The following is a 24,580-nucleotide window of genomic DNA, read 5'->3' as shown; positions in this document are numbered from 1 at the left end:
GAAGGGGCGCTAGCCCCTCCTATATTCAGCTATAGTGTAGATTTTCGTCTTACACAAACATTAAATTCCCATTGACAACTAATGGAGAATTTAGTCATGTGTTGATGAGGAAATCGGCTATTTTTGTTCTACACAAATGATGCACGATGATAAGAACGCCCCTCACTTCACACGGGTGTGATTTCTTTCTCTTCACTCACACCACACACGCGCTGCTTCCACTTTGCAATGGATAGGCTATATAATCAAAGTATACATTGCAATCGTATTTAGCAATAACTAAATAGGCCAATGTTGAATTATTATAATCCATATAAGAACATATTATCCTATTTCAATGTGTTGTGCTGCTCTGCTCGCTTGGGTCCAGAGACGTTAGTGTTTACGAGGGGAAACCACAAAGACTTTTTTTATGGATGAATAATACGTGGAATCAATCAACAGTGAAAAAACAATTACGAAAACAAACCATGACGCATTCATTAACCTTATTGGTTCAAAGGAGGTTATTGTTTCATGCGATATCCCCCCCCCAACACTTGCATGCGCGCGCACGCACGCACACACGCACGCACGCACGCACGCACGCACGCACGCACGCACGCACGCACGCACGCACAGACACACACACTTGTAACTCTTTGGCAACATTTAATTTCTAGTAGATTTATATATACTTTAGTTTAATGGTCTCTCTCTCTCTCTCATATACAGCAAAGCCGACACTTACAACAGTGAAACGTTGTCATATTTCAAATCACAGTAGAAAAAGAGGCTGTAACACAACCAAAAAACATGCACATCTAAAAAAAAAACTGCTAGGTTGGGTGCTGGACAGATAAATAGTAGCCTAACAGTGTAAGAATAAAAGTCTGTACACCGATTGATGCTCCCAAAGTGCAAAAGTTTCGAGCCAACCAGACTCTTCTTCAGACCTTCAGGCTCTTGAACACACAAGCAAACCAACTTGGGTGTGCGTCGGAACAGCGGCCCGGGCCTTGTGGACTCCGTCAGACCCCGGCCGTGGGAAAGACCGGCCCGTCGGAGACTAGGAACACCGGCCTGTCGAAACAGCGGCCCTTCGGAATTATGGGTGGACCCAGGCCTGCTAGCCCCCAATTGACTAGAATCCAGCCTGCTAGAACCCAGCCTCCATCCCAGATCCCGCCTGCCTTGATCCTGTGCTTCCTGCATCCGTCTCTCCTGGTCCGGCTCCAGTCCAAAGCCCTTATGAATGGTCTTGCTTGGCCCTTTGTTTGTGTAACCGAGGGCCCGCCAGGAGACGTGGTTGCCGTGGCTCCATACACCCCCAGCAGTCTTTGCTGCCCAGCACTGCGCTGCCCAGCACCCTATGTCCAGCACCCCGCTGCTCAGCGTCCAGAGAGATCTGCCTGCAGCTCTGTCTCCTGCAGTTCCGGCTCCAGAGACTGCAGCTCCGGGTCTCCGGCTCCAGAGACTGTAGCTCCGGGTCTCCGGCTCCAGAGACTGCAGCCCCCGGCTGCAGCCCTGTCTCCAGAACCTGCAGCATTCCCTGTGGCGTCGTCTCCAGAGTTTGCACAGTCGTTGGTCCAAAGATATTCATCGAGGGTGGTCCTGCCGACTGTGTGGATCCGTCTGCTCATCCTCCCAAGTGGCCATGGGGTTCTGGGTGTCTCCAGGTCAACCACCCAATACTGCCATGCCCCAGCTCTCAGTCCGTCCACTCGATGTCTCCAGTTCTGCCTCATCCCAGGCCATCCGTCTGGGTCCATGTCTCCAGACCGCTTGTTCTAGTCCCTTGCTCTGGTCTTTGAAGCTTTGGTCCTTCGGGGTGTGTAACAGGATGCTGCAGACGCTCTATCAGGCTGTAATGGCCCTCTTCTTTGCTATTGCCTGCTGGGGGTCTCATAATGAATGCTGTGCTATACTTTTGCGACTGAATTTCCCTCCCGGGATCAATAAAGGTCATATCATATCATATATCATATCTTATCAGAGACTGACCCCAATCCAGCGGCCCACCTGCCTGTTCAGGCTTCATATAGGCAGCTGTGCGATGAACAACGTCAAGGACACTGCCGTTTAATTGACAGCACATGTATGGGTACCAAATGTTTACATTAGATGTTGATAACCGAGGAGTAAGAACCTTGAGCACAGCACCGTAAGCACTAGGACAGGGGTGTCCATGAAGTGATGGAAAAAAAACTCAATGTTTGAGGGGGGCGCTTGCCATCAGAGTTTGGAAGCACTCGCTTTCAGTAAAGCAATGTCTTGCTGCCTCCTGCATTATGTGCAAATTCAAAACCGGTGGTACGCAGGACAGTTGAGTGATATCTAACGACCACCTCCAAACTGCAACACTTAGAAAAAGAATCACCTGCAAGGACAGAAAGTAACTCATAACATGTCTACAGTGGATTTTTATGAAACAAACACTTTGAGGATAGAAAGAGAATAATTCAAGCTTTCCGTACAGCTGCAATGTTGGTGAGTTTGACGTTGTGTAATACAATCAGATAGGACTTTTCTGTTTGGATGAATGGGCTGCCAATGGGAAGTTGCACCTTGTTAGCACCTTGCCATCAACTTATATGGTAAGATGGCCACGGTCTGGCATATGGTCCATGCCCAGCTTTCCCGGGGAACTCGATATGCCGAATGTCTCATTTCACAAGTTTTCAAATGTATGAAATGTATAAAGATCCTTTGAAAATAGCAAATATATTTTTAAATGGCCGAAATGTATAGAGCTGAAGTGTTTAATATATGTTGTAATAATAATCAAAATCTACAAAATAAGTTTTCAAATAATTGTGGAGTAAAAGTACAATATTTGTATCTGAGATGTAGTGGAGTAGAAGTAAAATTACTGAAAATTGGAAATACTCAAGTAAAGTAAAAAATACCTCAAAATTATACTTAAAGGGGACTACCACACATTTTCAACATTTTACTATGTCATTAATAGACCTTAGAGTTGTTGTGTGGAAATAATGAAAAAGTCCTCCCATTCTGTGTTGCCTAAAACTGGAGGTCTGGAGATCAGTAACATTATGAAGTAGCCTACATCTCAGTGACATCACAAAGATATACTTTATAATGTTACTGTTTTTTTTTCAGACCTCCAGTTCTAAGGCAACACAGAATGGGGGGGACTTTTTATTATTTTCACACAATAAGGTATATTAATGACATAGTAAAATGTTGAAAATGAGTGGTATTCCCATTTAAGTACAGTACTTAGTTTCTTTACACTACTGGGGGGTGTCCAAACTTTCTTCACAGAAGGCCATATTTGAAAAACCTTGGCACCGACTGCATCTCCTGTTATACTGAATCTTTAAAGCATAACAAAAGTCACATTACAACCATTTTATTTACTAAAGTGCAACTTTGCAGTGTAGCCAAATGTAACCAGGTGTGAAAAGGTCTCTGCAATCTTTCACATCTTGAGAATTAAACGACACAAGCAGTTAACCCTTGCAAATTATACTGAGAAATCTGTTCATTAAAAAAAAAAGAGAGCGAGAGGAAAAAAATCCAATGTATGAATTTCACATAAATACATAGACTATAGACTCCACTGGCGAACCCTAAATAATCAATGTCAGGGAAGAAGCAGTGGGCCATATCAAATCTGTCTTTGTGACATGACTGGGCCCCAGGCCAGACTTTGGACATGCCTGCACTAGGACGATGCTTTTTTATGATTTCCCTTTTTGTTCTCATTCTCGTTGTGGTGGATATGTTTGCACATTTGCATATTTGTCTATTACTAATGCTGCTACAATGTCTGAGGAGCCAAACAAAAGTAATATTACACTTAAGTACATGTACGCAAGATGTAACAATATAGATCACATCACTATGGGTACATACATATTACATATACAGTATATACAGTATGTTAAATGACTAACCTGACAGCAGATCATAATCTGCTCTCAGTAATGTGTCATGACACGATTACTTTAATCTTATCTCAGTTTTGTAGAATCTTTATGACATCATAAATCCAGTTGCCAAATGCAGTTTCACAATGTAACCGTGATTTTGTGACATTGAGTCAGAGAAAATAGCTGGAGGGTGGAGTGTATGCCATGTCATACAGTGTATATTGATGATTCAACAATCCGTGCTCCAAAGGAATTTGGGACAGTGCCGCCAATTTTATCGTCTTTTTTAATTTCAGATCATTTTCATGAGTATTCATAGTTTGTTTTAAACAGGCTGTGTAGCCGTAAATAGCATGCTTTGTTTATTAATTGTCTCTTTTGGAAGTGCTTATTTGGTAACTCATTTTTTATAAACCAGTTTGATAAGATTATTCATCTCTGGGACCCCAGGCTAAATTTAAGTGTGTGATTTGAGTATGCACGTGCATGGGGTCCATTAACTCCATTTGTACACTCTCAATATTACAGACCCTTAATGATCCATTTGGATCACTGGTGGTCCCCAGACCATGACATGTTCTTAATTCATAATTATGGACAATGAAGATTCTGTGGTTATGTGACTTCTCTTGGCTTTACTAGTACTACCTACTTGCCCTGGTGAAGACTCTGTGTGAGTCGAAACATGTCTGCTTCTTTTAACTTTTATAAATAAAGTACATCTATTTTTATCCACCCTCTCCTCATTTTTTACTTTTTGAGTGCTCGGATCGCCGCCTTGTCTTTAGTACTCTTGGCTTTAACCTTGAAATTCTTTGAGGTGGAATGGAGGTACATGGAAGGAATTAGGAAAGTACAGTAGGCTATAAGTGAAGGTATTAAACCAGCTTCAATAGCTTGTGCATATGAACCAGATCGTCTGAACTGGAACACGCAACGTCAGCAATGTTTCCTCTATTATAGTGAATATGCTTTTTAGCATTAATTTGTGTGTGCCGTTATTAGGGCAACAATACAGCAACATGCCCGTTCATGTGGTATACAGTTACATGATTTAACTTAAGTACACTGAAAATACAGTAAGATTAAGCTGACAATCTGCACCTTACTGTGGCTTCATCACGTCTATAACCAACAGGATTATAGAGCCAGAACATCCGAATACAAGATCCTGTCTGTGTGTGAATAGGTTTGGACCTGCCTGAACACTCATCTCCCACACTGTGGCAAGCACCAGCCACTATCATTTATAGCATTTATAACATTTCCTCAATTTACGGCAGTAAAAAGAAATTATGGACATCACCCTCAAACTTTATTAACCACTTAAACTGTACACTGACGGGAGTCCCCCTTGGCTCTATGGTAGGCCCCCTCCTGTTTTAGACTTTACACTAAATATATCTTTGCTGAAAGTAGCTGACCCACACAGTGCTTTCTGCGACACGTTGACTTGGTACGGCTGCTATTTTCTACCAAATGTTCTCCCCAGAATACGGACGTTACAGGGTTCTTGTGGTTACGTTGAATTCAGTTAGTTTACTCATTGCTTTGATGTAGCAACGATAAAATGTTTAGTGAGTTCCTCTTAGCTACTCACTCAGTCACTCACTCAGTCATTGCCTGAGCTCATAAATATGTTATCTCAGTTATGGGAAGAGTCTTGGTACAGTACTAGTATGCTTTCAAATTACCCAGGCCTTGACTCACGGCTGCAATAAATTGTCACCTTTTTGCTCAGTTACTCAAGTGTACTCAGTGGTGGACAAAGTGGAGTAAAAGTATCGATACTGCAATTTAGAAATATTGTTCCAAGTAAAAGTCCGGAACTTGAGTAAAAGTACAAAAGTATTGATATCAAAATGTACTTAAAGTACCAAAGTAGAAAGTACTCATATTGCTGGAGATCCCAGTCCGTTTCTCACCCTTAACGAGGTATAGACAAAACAACATGGAATCAACACGCGTTCGTTTGATGATTATTCCCAAAATGTACTCATACCAGGCAGAATAATACACAGGAGAAGTTAAGATTATGTCAATTCGTTTTATGTCCTATTTCTAGTTACAATGGTGCTTGAGCCAAATCCCAGTCCGTTTCTCACCCTTAACGAGGTATAGACAAAACAACATGGAATCAACACGCGTTCGTTTGATGATTATTCCCAAAATGTACTCATACCAGGCAGAATAATACACAGGAGAAGTTAAGATTATGTCAATTCGTTTTATGTCCTATTTCTAGTTACAATGGTGCTTGAGCCAAATCATAATATATGAATCCTATACAATCATACTATAACGAACAGAGACAGATGTTACCAACATTGATTACCGCAGAGCTCATAATGAATTTATCAGCTCTGGACCCATCATCCTATAGTGACAATGAGTGAAGTTCACCAACAACCTTCATAGTATTATAGTCTCTTAGTGCCGCCACTCGGCCAATCACAAGTTTTCTTCAGATGGTCTGATCCATCGTGTGGTCATCTTGTCCCGGTCATCTTCTCCCGGTCATCCTCTGTCATGAGTGAGTGTTGTGTACGTGTTTTATTAAGTCAGCTTGTGTGTGTGTGTGTGTGTGTGTGTGTGTGTGAACCATCCGGTCCCATTGTTTGCTCAGTCCGGTCCAGTCGAGGTGACTTTGACCTGTGAGGGAACCTGTCTGTGTTCCTCTGTTTGTGTATGTGTGTGCATGTGCTGAGAGGATGACGCTGGAGCGGGCCTGTGTGTTTACCATAATATCATTTTCTCCTATATTTACCTATTCACTCTATATATAAGGTAATAATTCCATAATAGCTTTAGTGGTAAATATATATATATCCATTAGGTGCATATACTGATTTTCCCAGAGATAATTATCTCTTCCAATCCCTCTTTCCATCTCTGTAAATCTCAGAGATGGACCAAAACATTGGGGAATGTCTCTGTACCGTATTTTTTCTTTTCAAACTGTAAAGGGACTTTACCGGCCGTCAAAGGCATTGTAAACACCCTCTTTGAGATACAACATACAACATGTTATGGTTTCTATTATTCAACTTTTTAGTTTAGCTTTAGACTAGCCAGATTTATTGATTACCCCGGGCTTTCCCCTGCAGTGAACTTTGAGCCCCCATGAACATTACTACCCGCACCCAAATCCTTATCTCTTATATCCACACAGCTTTGGACTATGACCTTGGCGTTGTAGTGCTGCATGTCTACTATTGATTTTCTTAATAACCACATCAATTAATACAGAAATAAACATTTAACATTTCAATGTAACCTCATTAAAAAGTAACTTCATGAAATAGCGTGTTGCATGATTGATGTAATATGGGTTGTATGGTTCCCAATTTGTCAACACCTAAAAAAAACAGTCTTTTTGACTTTGACTTTGACTAGGCAAACAATCACTCATTATTTAGATGGTACTGTGGGAGAGAGACAGAATGACTTTTCTCTCTCGATGATGATGATGATGATGATGATGATGATGATGAAGATGATGTGTCCGGGGTTCCCATGAAACCCAGCACCGTTGTAGCGCTCCTGCGCCGTCGAAAGTGCCAATGGCAAAGTTCTTAGTAGCTCATCAGAGCAGACACTGCGATAGTTCTTCTTTGCTCGTTGTCGGAGCCGAATCTTCGCCCCGCCCCCAGGATGGGTATCATAACAGGTGACCCACAGGTGACAATATAGCCTATACGTTCTCATTGACAGATACCCTTGATCTCTGTCGCAAACGGGAGAAAACGTCGGAGATGCACCTAACACAGTTCTTATACCAAGCAGAGCTTGGAGAGGGGGACGGGGTACTTGATGATGTTATCTTTGTCGCGCTCCTGCGCCGATCGTAGCAGCTTCCGGGTGAGTCAAATTAGTACCATAAAGGCCCAATATAGAATCAAGTCTATTCAGGGGAGGATATATGCCTAGTCAAGCCAAACTCATGGTGATGAAAAACAAATAATAAAATGGAAGTGGAAGTGGAAGGTGTCCCTCTACCAAAATAATAAAAATATGATGAGGTGGGATAATGACTCATAATGAAATGAAATGTAGATTGTCCAAAGATGGGATAATTCAGTTAAAATAATCTCTATAATGGGGAAGATGGAGATCCTTTTTCTTTTATCTATACAGTACATGGTTAATTAGCCTATATATAAACATTCCGGCCGTATGAGAGCTTGTAGATCTGCTATTTTTCTTTACACTTATTCTAAATATATATCCTTTAGAACGTCTTTGTTAGACCCTCTTTTAGTGTCTTCTCCACCTGAAACAAGATCATTATACACCTGAAACAAGATCATTAATTATATTTTGTCATAGATCTATAGACTTTGTGCCGGTTACCCGTAACCTTTTTCAACCTAATCAAAGGGCAGGCCTAGTGTTTTATCTGTCCTTTTGAGATTTGTTCCTCTTAGTTTTATGTGAGTGCTGTTAAGGAAATCTGTTTGGAGAGCACTCAACTTTGTAACATCACTACCTACAGTAACTATTTAAGATTTATAAGACCAATGTTAGACCATCAGCTGATCTGGTGTTAGGCAATACACTATTTTATCAATAGTCATTCCGTATCTGTGAGATAAAACAGAAAAGAACAACAAATACTGGTGAATGAAATGAAACAATAATTATTGTTTTTAAAAAAAATGAAAATAAAAATAATAATAAAAATAATATTAATATTTGTACTTCTCCTGACCGTTCTTACAGTACGTATTTACACATTTATATGGAGGGAGGGTACTTAGAGAGACCGACGTTCTCACAGTACGCATTTACACATTTATATGGAGGGAGAGTACTTAGAGAGAAGCCATGGAGAGAGAGATAGAGAGAGAGAGAGAGACCCAGCGTTCTACGTACGCATTTACACAGTTGTAAAATGGAGGGAGGAGACGCAGAGAGACAGAGTTCTCTAGCGCATGCATTTCACATTTATATGGAGGGAGGTTACGTAGAGACAGGTAGAGAGAGAAAGATATCTCAAAAAGAAAACAAAGTATTCTATTATGTTTTATTGCACAATGCACTTAAATATTTAAAAAATATACCTCACTTCACTAAGCCCGTCCAGCCCGTCCTTACAATAGAATGCATCCTTGATGAATTTTATCTGTGTTTTAGACCTAGACCTATAATCCCTCTTTTACAGATAATATAAACACATTATCTGTAAATTAGTTATTCCTATAGTTAATCAAATACTAATACCGCTGCTTTATTATAAGCAAACATACTCCTTTGAGCCTAAAAATACTACCTTATTAACCTTAAACCATTTTTTTTTTTTTTTTTTTTACAAGCAGAAGTACAGATTTGAAAAATGTACTTGAGTACAAGTATCCGAGTATCAGTATTGACCTCTAAGTATTCAGAGCACAATACTCATACTGCAGAATGCCTAATTTTTTACAGGTGCAACTTGGGCACCAAATGTTATTAAAACAATATAACCATTCTACCCCATCTCACTATGTGCCGGAGCGCAGTTTGGCCTTTGCCCCACAGCACCAGACACAGAGAGAGACAGAGAGCGAGAGTGAGTGGGAGCTGAGGGGTAGAGAGGGAGGGAGGGACAGACAGACAGACAGACAGAACGATAGACAGACAGACCGACAGACAGACATTAAGACAGACACAGACACAGAGAGGGAGAGCCGTGCATTTTTTTTAAAAAAAATGCACGGCCCCTGTTATGCTGTTTACTTAGGAAGCCGAAATGGGGAATATTCAAACCATGTACACACACTTCATGTGATTTTTTTTTAGCTTGCCTATATATAATGAAGGAGGAGTACTACCCTGACTTATGTGTATCTGAGTAACTAGTACAATTACTGGAAATGGGAAATACTCACAACACATACTGTGTACACACACCTCTGAACTGCACTTCAAGTGCAGCAGCTAAGCATACAAATACTTAACCATACTTTTACTACTGTTTTTACTACATTAGTACTAGTAACACTACTTTACCATGTTACATTTCATTTATTAAATCCCTGGTGATAGTGTCCATGCAATCTGCTATAGGAACGGAAATCCTAAATCTTTGTGCCACTTAGGCAAAAATTGAATCGATTTAACCCCAAACTTCTCATACATCATTTTAGCAGGACCCTGTAGATCCTTCTTTCGTGAGTTTGAGGAACCCATATTAACACAAAAGGTAAAAGAGACAGATAAAAGAGGAAAAATAAAATAAAACACCTAATCTAGATACTCAACCGATCACATGAGGTATTTTTTTTTTTTTTAGTTACTTTTTCATCAAGATTACTTTAGCCCCACAGTATATAAAATGTATATAATGTAGTTAATAGACTTAACTATCTAGGCTACTATTTCATCAAAGATTACTTTAACTCCACATGTGACACAGAAAAATATCTATAATAGAGTATTTTATAATTCCAACACACCAAAACTGAGTGCCAAGGTGAAAAGTGTAAATCACACCACTCTTTCTCACACTCTCTCTTCCTCTCTCTTTTTTCTTTTTTTTCTTTCACACTGTCTGCCTCTCACACATACACACACACAGGCAGACCACACAATATCACACTCAAGACTCAAATCAGCTGTCACAGACAGACCATTCACTCATGTCACGTCTTTTCTAAAAATACAGCGCCCATAAGGCGAGGATCAACCCCCCTTTTTCTGTTAGTAGCTACAAAAGGCAAGACTCTCGTCTCCCTTTTTAGGCCATCCACCTGAGGTCTGGCAAAACCATAAAAACAGTTCCCCAACCTATTTTGACCAGCAGCAGGTAAAAATACCCCTAACAACACAAACTACACAAACAAACAAACAAAATCATCACCAATACCTCAAAACACCAAATCCCAACAATGCCTCACATGAACTTCCGCAGTACATATTGCATTGTTGGGATTTTATGCTAATTTTTTTTTACACTTACTTTTACACAGTTCTAAGACAAAATGTCCAGTTTCACTTCTACCAGCCTCCCCGGTTTCTGGTTTCTGAGCTACTTTTACACAGTTCTAAGACAAAATGTCTAGTTTCCCTTATACCAGCCTCCCCGGTTTCTGGTTTTTTTACACTTACTTTTACACTTATACCAGCCTCCCCGGTTTCTGGTTTTTTACTTTTACACTTATACCAGCCTCCCCGGTTTCTGGTTTTTTACTTTTACACTTATACCAGCCTCCCCGGTTTCTGGTTTTTTACTTTTACACTTATACCAGCCTCCCCGGTTTCTGGTTTTTTACTTTTACACTTATACCAGCCTCCCCGGTTTCTGTTTTTTTTTTTTTTTTTTTACACTTATACCAGCCTCCCCGGTTTCTGGTTTTTTACTTTTACACTTATACCAGCCTCCCCGGTTTCTGGTTTTTTACTTTTACACTTATAAAACATGTATTTGGGGTTAGTACCGAATGTTGGCCATCCACTATTGTTCTTAAAATTGATAATACTATGCTCTTTAGATAATCACTGTCTTTCTCTTAGTGCAACTCAAAATATTAAATTTAGGAAAAAATTCCAATGGTTGTCATAGAAATTTAGATTAAATTCTTTCTTCATAAAACAATTTTAAATTTCACGACAACTCCCCTTAAAGGGAACCGTAATAGCCCTCAGGGGCTAGCTACCATGCCATGTTAAGGATAAATAAGTCTATATTAGACAGTCACTTGATCAAAATGAAGTGATAACTAGTAAACCAGTCATCGATGCTACTCTTTCATCAAGGCTACTTTTAGCCCCACACTCAGGATAACCGAGTGAAGTAATAGATTAAACTATTTTGACTACCATTTTCACTTGTTGACTACTCTAGCCCACATTTCGACACAGAAACTGCCCATAAATTCACCTAAATATCTTCTCCAGACATGTTCTTATTATTCTAAGACTTTCTCTTACTCTTTATAAACTTTTACAACACAAAAACATACACATTGATTATAACCGAATGCTGGCCATCCATATCTGTCCCCTAGAATAGATACTGTTATGTTTTTAGAGTTCAATGTTTTTTTTTTTTTTTTTTTTTTTGCAAAACGGAGTTGATTTTTCCTTTGTGAGACTCAATTCAATTTGGAATAAATCAATTAGCAGTTTTTATTACAATAGAGAACTGCTTACCTCTATTGAGTCTCACAGGAAAAAGGACACCGTGTGTTGACCTGGCAGGTTGATCCGTTAGACGTTCAACCCTCTTAGATCCTTTTGTGTTCTGCCTGGTCCGGTGGAAATAATCACGTGTCAGGGTCACCATCTGCTGGAGATCCCAGTCCGTTTCTCACCCTTAACGAGGTATAGACAAAACAACATGGAATCAACACGCGTTCGTTTGATGATTATTCCCAAAATGTACTCATACCAGGCAGAATAATACACAGGAGAAGTTAAGATTATGTCAATTCGTTTTATGTCCTATTTCTAGTTACAATGGTGCTTGAGCCAAATCATAATATATGAATCCTATACAATCATACTATAACGAACAGAGACAGATGTTACCAACATTGATTACCGCAGAGCTCATAATGAATTTATCAGCTCTGGACCCATCATCCTATAGTGACAATGAGTGAAGTTCACCAACAACCTTCATAGTATTATAGTCTCTTAGTGCCGCCACTCGGCCAATCACAAGTTTTCTTCAGATGGTCTGATCCATCGTGTGGTCATCTTGTCCCGGTCATCTTCTCCCGGTCATCCTCTGTCATGAGTGAGTGTTGTGTACGTGTTTTATTAAGTCAGCTTGTGTGTGTGTGTGTGTGTGTGTGTGTGTGTGTGAACCATCCGGTCCCATTGTTTGCTCAGTCCGGTCCAGTCGAGGTGACTTTGACCTGTGAGGGAACCTGTCTGTGTTCCTCTGTTTGTGTATGTGTGTGCATGTGCTGAGAGGATGACGCTGGAGCGGGCCTGTGTGTTTACCATAATATCATTTTCTCCTATATTTACCTATTCACTCTATATATAAGGTAATAATTCCATAATAGCTTTAGTGGTAAATATATATATATCCATTAGGTGCATATACTGATTTTCCCAGAGATAATTATCTCTTCCAATATGCATCACAAGTTTTTGACTTAAAAAATCAAAAAATCGGTACTTGTACCGATCTTGTACTTACCGGTAGTTATTCGTAAATAGCCGATCTATGAGCTAACGTCATGTTATCATCACGTTGTGAGCTTGTAGATTGCCTATTTTGAAAAGATTCTGCACAATTTGTACCATGGGACAGGGATATTTTGATTCCAATCATTTTGTAACATTTTAACAGGTACAAAAACAGGTACAGTACTTTTTGTGGTATTGATGCTTTTACTTTTTCCACCACTGGTTTTGCTCATACTGTGTATGCGTGAGTTGGTGATTGATGTCCACACAGCAGCAGCAGACCATGGCTGACTCACCAGTTCCCTGACTGACTTGCATGACACTTTTATAGCGCTCTATTTCGAAAGCAAAGCGTTACTTCAACAGGCGAGGCTCCTCCCTGCATTTTGTTCCCCCGTAGAATGAAGTTTTAAAAATTGCTTGGTGTTAACTTGGCTTAACTTGAGGCATGGCGGTTGGAAAAGACAAACGTTTTTCAGATGCTTCGTGAACCAAAGGCCCAGACAGTAATCGGAGTTTACTCCGAATTCACGCCAAAGCTAAAGTCCCATTGGAATGTATGAAGATCCCACATGCTGCAGATTAAACAGTTTTAAAAGAATACGCTACTAATTAGTTTAATTGTCTACTTGAGATGCAAAATCTACGAATATGTTTCAAGAACATATTTTGATTCTTTGTAGATATGAAGCAGCTGTATATAAAAGTGTTCATAAATCACAAGTATATCTGCACAGAAAACCTAAGTGCCTATTGCCTACTAATTAGTACTGGTTCGTAGAATTGCTGTGGTGCCACACTGCCACATTACTATTGCCCTATAGCCTGAGCACATAATTGCTGTTAATGCCACTGTTTGGTTGTAGATGTACCATTTTTGCTATTTATTTATTTTTAAAATGTGTGGAAAGGAATGGGGATGCCAGGTTGAACGAGTCGTTAAGTCTTTTGGTTTTATACATATTTAATCAATTAAAAGTATTAACAAGAACTTTATTGGATCACCCCGGCTGGGTCACCTGAGTGAGGGGTATGACGTTCGAAACCCCGATGACCTTGGGATACATCACTGAGGATACGTCCCAGGTGCATCCATGCAATGTTTTTAGTTATAGTTATTCTATTTATAGTGACTCATAGGAATAGACTATGTGACAACCAGGTATAGTCTGGTGACCACCGGAGGTGACAGCCGGAATGTAGACGGCACCCGGATGAGCAGTATGGGTTAGCGCCCCAGCCTGTGTCCTCCGTGAGGAGGAAGCCCAAAAAACCCTCGTGAGGCCTTTAGGAGGGCCATTATAATCCACCACTCCTGAATGAAGTGCCTGGTGCTGGGAGTCTGGTGCAACGCACAGGTCCTGGGCCTGGTGAGAGCAGGAGTGGACCTGGTGAGACGTACAGTAGGAGGGGCCCGGACAGGAGTCAACCCACAGAGCCTAGTCCTTCCATACGCCAGAATCTGGTTCTCACAGTCCTGGCAGAGTAGTACCGGAGCAACGGATTGTGTGGCCCTGGTTTTTCCCTAATAAGTTCTAGGTCCTTTAAATGTACTTAGTTACTTTACACCACTGAACGCGTGAGTGTAAATGCACTTTGGATCTATAAATCCACCCTTTACTGTTTTACCATCTACAGGTTATTCTTTCCATTTCCTACTATACATACAAGGTTTCTGCCCAGCGGCATCAATATATGCCAGTCAATGAAATCCTTGTTTATTCAGTATAGCATATTCAACGGCCACACCTGTCTACGACTCCCCAATGGACTGCATTCAATGCATAACAGTAGTCCACATTCATCATTGTCACCAGCATAATTGTTTTTTAAGAGAAGTGATGATCATTTTCTCAGATTCCTAGAAATATGTATGATGCCCTGATTTCTTGCAACACGTTATTCACATGATGTATGTCTAAAACATTGGGAATATTTGTCACCATTTGTTTAAAACCCTGCGATTGCGGTGCACTTTAAAGAATTGCCTGTGCAATGATTGATACAATAAGCCAATGGTAATGAAAAATGACCACCCATACAGTAATGTTAGGTGGTAATCTATATTTATGAATAAGAAAACCTTCTACCCTGCATGTATGACTTCTAATATAATCCTGGTGGTAAGTTTTATTGATAACCCTGAATAGCTCAACTTTTTTGTCAACATTACAAATCACCAGACGAATTGCTGGTGGTTGTCATTATTTCTGACCTCATCTGTCATGAAACATTACAAAAGGCCATTAGGCATGCTTATTATTACCACCAAAGATCTAAAACCATTATAAAGTGGATATTCATTGTAGTTGCTGACAAGTGTCCAACAATTGTGAGTGAAAGCAGGCTGCGGATTTCTGCCTGGGTGCTCATGTGTAATACCAAGAACGTGGTCGAGCATACAACTTAGATCTTTGTGTTAATTGGCTCCCTAGTATGTCAAAGAATTGATAATATATATTTTTGAGGTTATTTTATAATTGTATTCTTATTTTTCGGATTTATTTTTACTTTTTCTTTGTAAATGTTCTGTTGAATTGTGTATACAAATACACCTTGCTCTCATAGCTGAATTTGCAGGACATTGAGCCCCACATCCACAATAAACACAATCTACTGTACTACCATACAATACTATTGTGTCTGTATATACCGTTATTATTACTATTGATGCTGCTAAAATGTCCATATTTACTCTTACAGTATGTACCTTATACATAAGAACACCTTGACCTTGAAATGCTGAGTATTAAGTCTGAGAGTATCCAAATGTAAACAAATGGACCATATATAGACCAATGGATATGGACAAATATCAATTTGGTTACGTTGGAGTTAAAGCAAAAATGAATAAATAAACACTAAGATTTTCACCATGTACACATATATGCTGCAGTATTTGACAATCTCTTCAAAATGCTCATTGACCTATCTATGGGACAAGAAACTAGCGAAGATTAACTCGCTGAAATGCACGCTTTCAATTACTATAGGCAGAGCTGGTTGATACTGAATAGTTTGTTTTATAGATAAGTTTTATAGATGGTGGCCTTTAAGCAGTTGTTTAATTAACCAGATGCACTCTACTGCACCGGTTGTTGAGAAAGTGGTGGTTGTCTTCAGGAGGCAGTTGCAGATCATATACATATTTCTGATTCCATGTAGTTTGCCTTGTTGCTTTAAAGGACATTCGCTTAATTGTGATATTTGTGCTTGATCTTCTTTTTCTGAAGATGATGTAATTTGTCAGTTTGTGTTGTCGAATTCTATTGTGTGCAAATAGAAGAGCATGCCATTCTGAAAAGAAGTGTTTATTGTAGCTGTGCTGAATATTGAATATTGTTCATAACTGCAGCTATAAGCTTTCTGCAATCTGCATTGCTGGATCTGATGGGCAACGGTAGCCTACTAACCACTTGAAACCAAGCGCCCCTATTCTGGGCATGTCATAACAGACGAACATTCAGTGAAAATGGCAGATAATAATAATAACAATAATAATAATGGATTGCATTTTTATAGCGCTTTTCTATTGCAGTGCAATGCATTGTGAGCGTGTATCGGCTACTTATTGATTTGTGTATATATATAGAGGGGGGAAAAGGTGTGGTCCAAGGACATAACCCTAGTCAACATGCACGTGGCAGTTGCAGTGCCTTAGAAATTTGTTTCCCAAAGAGAGATGGGTGTGTTGCTGGCATACACATCGCGACCGGGAGCCAGTGCAGGGAGCGGAGCAGGGGGGAGACATGTGAGAATTTTGGCTGGTTGAAGACCAAGCGAGCTGCGGCATTTTGGATCAGCCTCTCCAACTGATCCAAAATGCCGCAGCTCGCTTGGTCTTCAACCAGCCAAAATTCTCACATGTCTCCCCCCTGCTCCGCTCCCTGCACTGGCTCCCGGTCGCTGCCCGCACAGAATACAAAACTCTGATGTTGGCATTTAAAGCAACCAAAGGTATGGCTCCCCCATATCTTGCCAGCATGATTGAACCCTACAAACCCTCCCGCGCACTCAGATCAGCCAACGCAGGGAAGCTGGAAGTACCCTCACTAAAAACGCCGGGACAACGCTCCACACGTCCCAAACTCTTCTCCCTTCTGGCCCCAAAACTGTGGAATGCACTTCCCGTTGCAATCAGAACTGCAGCATCACTCCCGATCTTCCGCCGTAGTCTGAAAACCCACCTTTTCAGACTCCATCATGGCCCATAGCACTTACCCTACCCCCCTTAGACAGCACTTCTTAGACTTATATAGCATTTGAAACAGACTTATAGCATGTCATGTAGACAGCACAATAAGTGCATTGTATGTAGTCATAGCACTTCATAGTATATATGTACAGCATAGTATAGCATATATGTGTAGTTTATATGTATAGTGTCATTATATAGATATGTTCTAGTTATAGTTTATATGTATAGTGTCATTATATAGATATGTTCTAGTCACGTTCTTAGCTTACGCATGTTTCGCGATAAATGCATTTTTTACATATGTGATGTATTCCCATGCTTTTTGTTCTTGCTTATTGTAAGTCGCTCTGGATTAAGAGCGTCTGCTAAATGCCTAAATTGTAAATTGTAAATTGTAAGCCTGTGAACTGTCAAAGCTTGTGTTTTCTGCTCTTTGTTCTTTGTTTTGGTTTCTGCACACCTGGATAAACTCCAGTGTCTTTGGCATAAATCAAAATTGAATTTGTCATGGAGTGCAAAACATACTCTCTCCCCATGCCTTCAGCCTGGTGGAGACAATTATGGTAATAATGTGTCATTACTTCTTCACAGGAGCAAAACATTTCTGTGTCCAGATTTTGTGTTAGTGTCATCAACTGAAATTGTTGGTAGCACATTTTTATTTTTTCTTCTTTTACTGGACTTGTGAACTGATAAACAAAACTCTGTTATGGTAGGCTGAATCCCACCTGTTTAATGTGTGTTTTTGTGATTAAAATTAATAATTAACAGTAAAAAAAACAAGAACAAAAAACTAAGAGATAAAAAGAGAGAAGGTGCCACCTCCACCACCTCTCTTCCAGAACATGTCATTATCCCAGCATGCATGGCTGAAGGGGCTCTAAACTCACTTATTTTTCTTAGGTGAACTCAAGGGAATGAAATAGCAACAAGCCCAAAATGCATCACTGAAATGGAATGATTTGCTGAATATTTTACCTTTTTCTTTGCTCTCCTTCATGGACCTACTTGCGGATTATACCAGTCTACTTTATGTATGCGGTCACGGCCACACAGCCAACTCAAGGTACGGCCACGGAGCCGTCTTGGGGACCCAACGCAGCTCCTCCAAGGAAAATAAACAAATTAACGGAGCTGAACGTGAATCCCCCCCACCGCCCACCCCTTTTTTCCCTCACTGTATATGTTTCTTTTCCCTTTTTACCTCCTTTATGATGAATTCCTGTTCTGTCCTTTGTCTATATAGAAGTGTCTATTTGTACGTCTCTAAATGTTTTTGATGATTTGAACATGGTGGACCCTATTGGAAACAAGTGTAATGCTTAATTGGGTCGTCCACTCACAGTTAACAGCCTTTGTATTGAGTTTGTGCTTGAAATGTACTGTAATTCTGCAAACTGTTAATACATTTTTCAATCAATCAATCAATCAATGTTGACACGCACTGACATTGTGCACCTTAATCCCCTATACAACACACTGACATTGTGCACCTTAATCCCCTATACAACACCTATACAACACACTGACTTTGTGCACCTTAATCCCCTATACAACACACTGACTGTGTTGTCTTTTTTGTGCTTTTCTAGCACCTTAATAAACGTCCATAAGTATATCATGCACAGTATACATCTTTTTTGTTTCTTGTTTTCTTATTTGATCTTCTTTGCCACTTGAACCCCCTTCTTCTTCTTGCCTTTTTTGAGCAGCTATATAAAGGTTTAATGTTTGTTTTTAGTTAAACAAACATTATAAATGCCATTGACAATGGAGAGAGTTTAATGTTTGTTTAGTCGCTAACACAAACATTAAATGCCATTAACAATAATCTAATCTAACCTAATCATAGCAACATGAGTTAGACTTTAATATATTAGCGCCCCTCACTTCACACGGTGTGATTTTTTTCCTATGGAAATAACGATATGCCAGAAACTATGCGCAAAAACTAATTGCACACCTTATTCTATTCTAAAGGTATATGAATACTATTCTAAAGGTATAGGAATGCTATAGGGTTCATTCCTATTCTGAGAGAAACATTTGCAGAAAATGGCATAATATGACACATTGTAAGCGTTACTGCTGTGATGTCTTTAGTGATCTCAGTTTAAAGGACCTTTCAGACGGCCAGCGACTGATGCGTCTAGTAAATAATTTCCAACGAGAGACCTGCGTTCTTTTTGTACACACGGAGAAGTTGAGGGATGACAATGCAAGCGTATTGACGTGGGTGCGGTCACGTGAAATAGTCGCGCGCGTGCTCATTTCCTGCACACGACTGACTAGACCTGGATTGAGCTTCTTTTTTTTTTTTTACGCTTGCGTTGTCGCGCCCCTCATGAGCAGACCTGGATCAGGCCTGTCGTTGATCCAGGCGACAACGTCTGCATCACACGCTGGCCATTCCCTCCCACTGCTACAGTATAGAGTACTGTTTTCATGACAACTCCTCTTCATTTCATTGATTGCTAACTGTATGTCGCTCTGGATTAAGAGCATCTGCTGAATGCTTAAATAGTACTTTTAAATTGAGGAACTAACTTCAAAACATAACCATCATTTTACCGAACTGTTATTTGTGCGTATAAATAATATAGGTTGAAGGCATGTGAAATGTGGACTTTGCTAAGAATTCCTGTTCAAATCAAATGTCTTTTCTGCTTTTATTGATAGGTTCAAGTGAAGACGGACAGGAAAGACGGAGAGGGAGACTGGGAGAGACACACAGCAAAGGTCGTCATGAACGGGACTCCAACACGCGGTGCGCTGTCAGGTCAGAGTCTATGTGGCATGCGTCTGGACCGCTAGGCCAGCGGGCGCTCCTCAAATCTTTAACAATAAACAATTTTCTGGAAAACATCACCAGCTACTCTCAGGTTGCTGTCCAAGGATGATGCATTTGTGTAGGCGGAAGCAGGAAGTTGATACTATTGATGATCAGCAAGAGATTATCCACAAATTAACAAATTTATTTTGAAGCATGAATACAATTCCCCAAAAGTAAAAACATTAGACTCTAAATTAGGGATGTCCCGTTTCCGTTCCGATCCCGATACCACAATTTCTGTGTTGGCCGATACCGACACCCAATACCGATACCAGAGAATAATATTTATAATAAAAAAAAGAAAATTACTTATTTTATCTCGTGTTGTTAATAGCAGACTCCTCAGTCAAAAGTGCACGTGCAGTTTTGACAACATTTTATTTATCTGTTATATAGTGTCAACCCCTTACCCCGGGACATCTCTACTCTAAACAAACTACACAACGGTCACATGACCTCAACGTCACCACCTCCACCACTACTGCTTCGTGTTCAGCATGATGACGTCTGATGTTCCAGACAACCTCCTCAGTCTCGTTTAACCACTTGGTAGCAACTGCCTTTTTTCAGACACATAAAAGCTTTGAAATTCACAAGTGGGGTTTTTACTGATGTCGTACAACAAAACCTGAAACAATTCTTACGCCTGTGATAACCACAGACCTTATTTCAGGCAGCTAAACAAAACCCCATTTTAAAAAAACTATAGGCTGAGGGTACCGGAAGTGCAAAAAATGCTTGTTTCTGGGACTACGGACTTCTGCATGTTGCATCCGTGTAGAACAGAGAACTACAATCAGAGAAGGTGAGGACCATGTCAGGGCACGGAGAAATGAAGGAGTTGCAGCTCCTGAGTTCCAGCTCCTGAATGCATGTAAAAACCACTACAGTCACATGGAACTAAGAGTGTGACAAAGTGAGAAAAAACATAGTCCGATGATGTGAATGGTCTTTTAACAACAAAAGCTTGTGACCCTATTCTGGCCATGTAAATGATTACATGCATGTATGGTGGTGAAAATTCCTGCGAAAATATGTGAACATTCTTCAAAACATAGCAGCATCTACCAGCTCGCAACACGAGGTGTCGTGAGCTTCCACTAGATCGGTGGTTTTTTATTTGACATTTATTATAATTATTTGTAGTTTTGTTTTCCAACGGGTAACTGTTTTGTAAACAAATGTCTTCTGGAACATTCTGTCTGGTTCAGAATGTTCCAGAAGTATTTGATTTCTATGCCAGAAATCAGTACTACATTGGTGGTTATTTACTTTTGGAGCTAAATTCTCACATTTATGTCTTATTACACCCACATGTATACCAAGATGAGCAGTAAAAAACAACAAAAACAAATCGGCTGCCATTTTAGTAACCTCAAGTGGTGTGTGTGGGTGGGAGGTTAGACGTGTACATGCTCGTGTGAGTGTGTGTTTGTGTCTTTGTATCTGTAAATCTGTGTACTATAGGCCTAGTGAAATTTAGCATGATGTGATATTCATCATAGTGCGTTTTATGCATGTGTTTATATGTAATTTTATTTTATCTCAAACTTTGCCATTTCAATTTTAACATTTGCTGACGTTGGTCATAATGTATTTTATTTAGTCTTTGCACTTGTATCTCTTATTTCTTGTGATTTCTACTCAAAAGTAATGACTTCTGCCACATCAGATTTGATAGATTTGACTCTCTGTTAGAAATCTTATATAATACTGCACCCACTGCTAAATGTACTACCGATATATTATTTCACAGCAGTAATATATCAAAACTGCACTAATTTATATTGCTACTTTATACTCTGGCAACCACTGCAGGTGTCCCTGTAAACAAATGATCCATAACCATAAATTATTAATGTCTTTGACAGAAACTATTAATCTCCACGTCCATATTTAATACAAGGCCTGAAGCTTTAACAGCAGAAAATCATTTAAACAAACTACTAGTGGTGAATACTAAACCTAAATGTTTACATATTGCTATTTGCTTCAGCACTATAAAGTTTATTCTGATATTTGGTTCAAGGGGTTTTGTTATAGAAAAGCCACAGTAAATGGCATGTTCTGATGCGTATGGGGCCTACATGTAGGCCCTATACCATTCACACACTGATGGAAATGAATCATTAGTCTCTTGCCATTACTGAAGTAGATGGTAGCTATGTTGAATATTCATAATAATAATAATCGTGGGGGAAACATGGCATGGGTCCCAGATGCTATGGGCCTTCTAAAGAGGCACAACTGAGAACATCCGGACTTATATGCATCACTGCCTGGCTTGGGAACGGCACTGCCCTCAACCGCAAAGTGCTTCACAGGGTGGTAGCGACGGCCAAGAGCATATCAGTATAAGTGGCTTCGCTCCCTTCAGGATATATACGGTATACAGACCAGACGGTGTGTCAGTATATAGTAAAGCCTGTAGGATTATCAAAGACCCCGGCCACCCTAACCATGGAGTGTATAGGCTGCTACCGTGTGGCAAGCGGTACCACAGCACCAAGGCATGCATGGACCAGCAGGCTCCAGCACAGCTTTTTCCACCAGGCAACCAGGCTTATGAGCAATGGAGTGGACAGTAACGGCCTGCTGCCTATAGGCCTGTACATGTCTGTCTGTTAAACACGCACACACACGTGCACACGTGCGCGCGCACACACACAGCTGTGCATACACTATCACGCACACAATATAGGCAAACAACCACATACACATATGCACATTTATTATGGAAAGGCCTACTGTAAACATATTGCATGTTACACACAACATATCCCATGCATACAGGCACCTGAAACTTACATACAAATAATAATATATGTAAAAAATAATAATTACGACCCATCATGCACACGGCACCTAACAAAGGCACCTTACACTGTGCAAATGTTATTGTAATGTATTGTATTGGATCTACTATTTATTGACTATTATTACTTCATTTGCTATTTTCTTTCTATTTTGTTTGCTGGAATGTTGAGGAGCCAAACCCCGTACTCTTGTACAGCACCTTGTATGTGGGATGTAACAATTAAAATATTTAATATTGAATCAACTTGTATCTGGAAAGCTGTGTGTGATATTTGTATTGTTTTGTATCGTTTGTTTGTTGTTTCCGATACCACACTAAAATCCTCAGTATTCATTTAAATCTAATTTGTTGCAGTCTCAAAACAGCTATTAGAGCAAAAGTATATTTGATTTCTGTCTACAGTTTGAAAAGTTGGTTCTGTCTACAGTTTGAAAAGTTGGCTGGACAGCAGAAATTGTAAATGTGATGAATGTTGAGCCATCCTCTATAGATGTGGCACTGCGTGCACATGTGCACAGTTGGGTGTTTCTTCAAAGCTGAACAAGTGATGGCTCGCAGTGCATTTTGGCCGTAAAGACGAGCCTTCTTAGAGGCAGGATTATCGCACAACAGCGAGGTCACCAAATGTTTGGCAAGACATTCTGACACATTTTTCTGAACTTCCTTGGTTTGCAGTGTGTTAAGGACACCATTTTAGATATGTCTATACTCTATAGTGGCCACAGAATGGCCACAGAATGATTACCAAAGATCCTAATAATTGAAATAAAAGATATCCAGATGGAAGGGATATTTTGATGGGGGTGGGGGGACATGTCATGCATTATACACACACTTGATGAAATTATGATTGATTGTTTCCTCTATATATATAAAATAATTAAGTAGGCTAATATGTTGATGACCGCACATAGCTTCCGTTCCAACAGACTTGCAATGGAACGTTGTTGAGATTAATGGAGCAGTGTACACAAATAAATTGAAACAGCAATTCGCATGTGCATGCATGGCAGTTTGTGCCCCATCTGGCTTCCATACACTCCTTAAATGCGAACCCCAAATCAATATCTTGACATGGTGCCATAGATCAACTGATAATGCCCCAACGCCCATTTTAAGACCCATGTGTGATACCCGAAATATATTCTTGATATACTTTCTATAAAGTTACGGTAAATGTAATATTTTTCTTGTATGCATGTGCATTAGTGAAACATGATGGAACAATATACCTAGGAACTGAACTTGGCTATGCTCATCTAATCCAATGATTATGTACACATTGAGTTAAAAAAGAAAATGTTTGTTTTTGGTCTTTTTATGTTATAGATATAGTGTTGTCACGGAAACGGTGGACAACATGACATCATCCACGAAGTAATGTCTCCCTATAAAGTGCGGTGTCCAGAAGCACTGAAGAACATATATATAATATAGACAGATATCTTATACTACTAAGCATCTCATAAGCAGATATCTTAAACTACTAAGCATCTCATAAGCAGATATCTTATACTACTAAGCATCTCATAAGCAGATATCTTATACTACTAAGTATCTCATATTGTAAGAAGTATTCAGAACTATACATCAAGGAGGTACCTAAATCATTGGGCTCAAGCTGACTGCTACTGACTAGTTCACCAGCTCCCTCCCCCTACGCCTAAGGCGAGATACAGTCCTTTAATCATAAGGCCATAAAGCCTGATTGATTGATTGATTGAAAATTG

At 39.9% G+C, this 24,580-nt stretch overlaps 1 protein-coding gene across 2 annotated transcripts in view; it reads left to right on the top strand.

Annotated features, from left to right (window-relative positions):
• Positions 1–19,949: 19,949 nt before the first annotated feature.
• LOC306917738 (homeobox protein Hox-A2b-like) overlaps positions 19,950–24,580 on the top strand; it is a 128,589-nt gene continuing 123,958 nt past the window's right edge. For both annotated transcript variants that reach the window (XM_079495990.1, XM_079495989.1), the window contains exon 1: positions 19,950–19,978. The gene's annotated coding sequence lies outside the window, so the exon portion shown is untranslated. The remainder of the gene's footprint in view (positions 19,979–24,580) is intronic.

Source organism: Electrona antarctica, assembly GCF_951216825.1.
Source record: "Electrona antarctica genome assembly, chromosome: 2".
In the NCBI taxonomy this organism is placed as follows: domain Eukaryota; kingdom Metazoa; phylum Chordata; class Actinopteri; order Myctophiformes; family Myctophidae; genus Electrona; species Electrona antarctica.
This window is presented reverse-complemented; position numbering and strand designations above follow the sequence as displayed.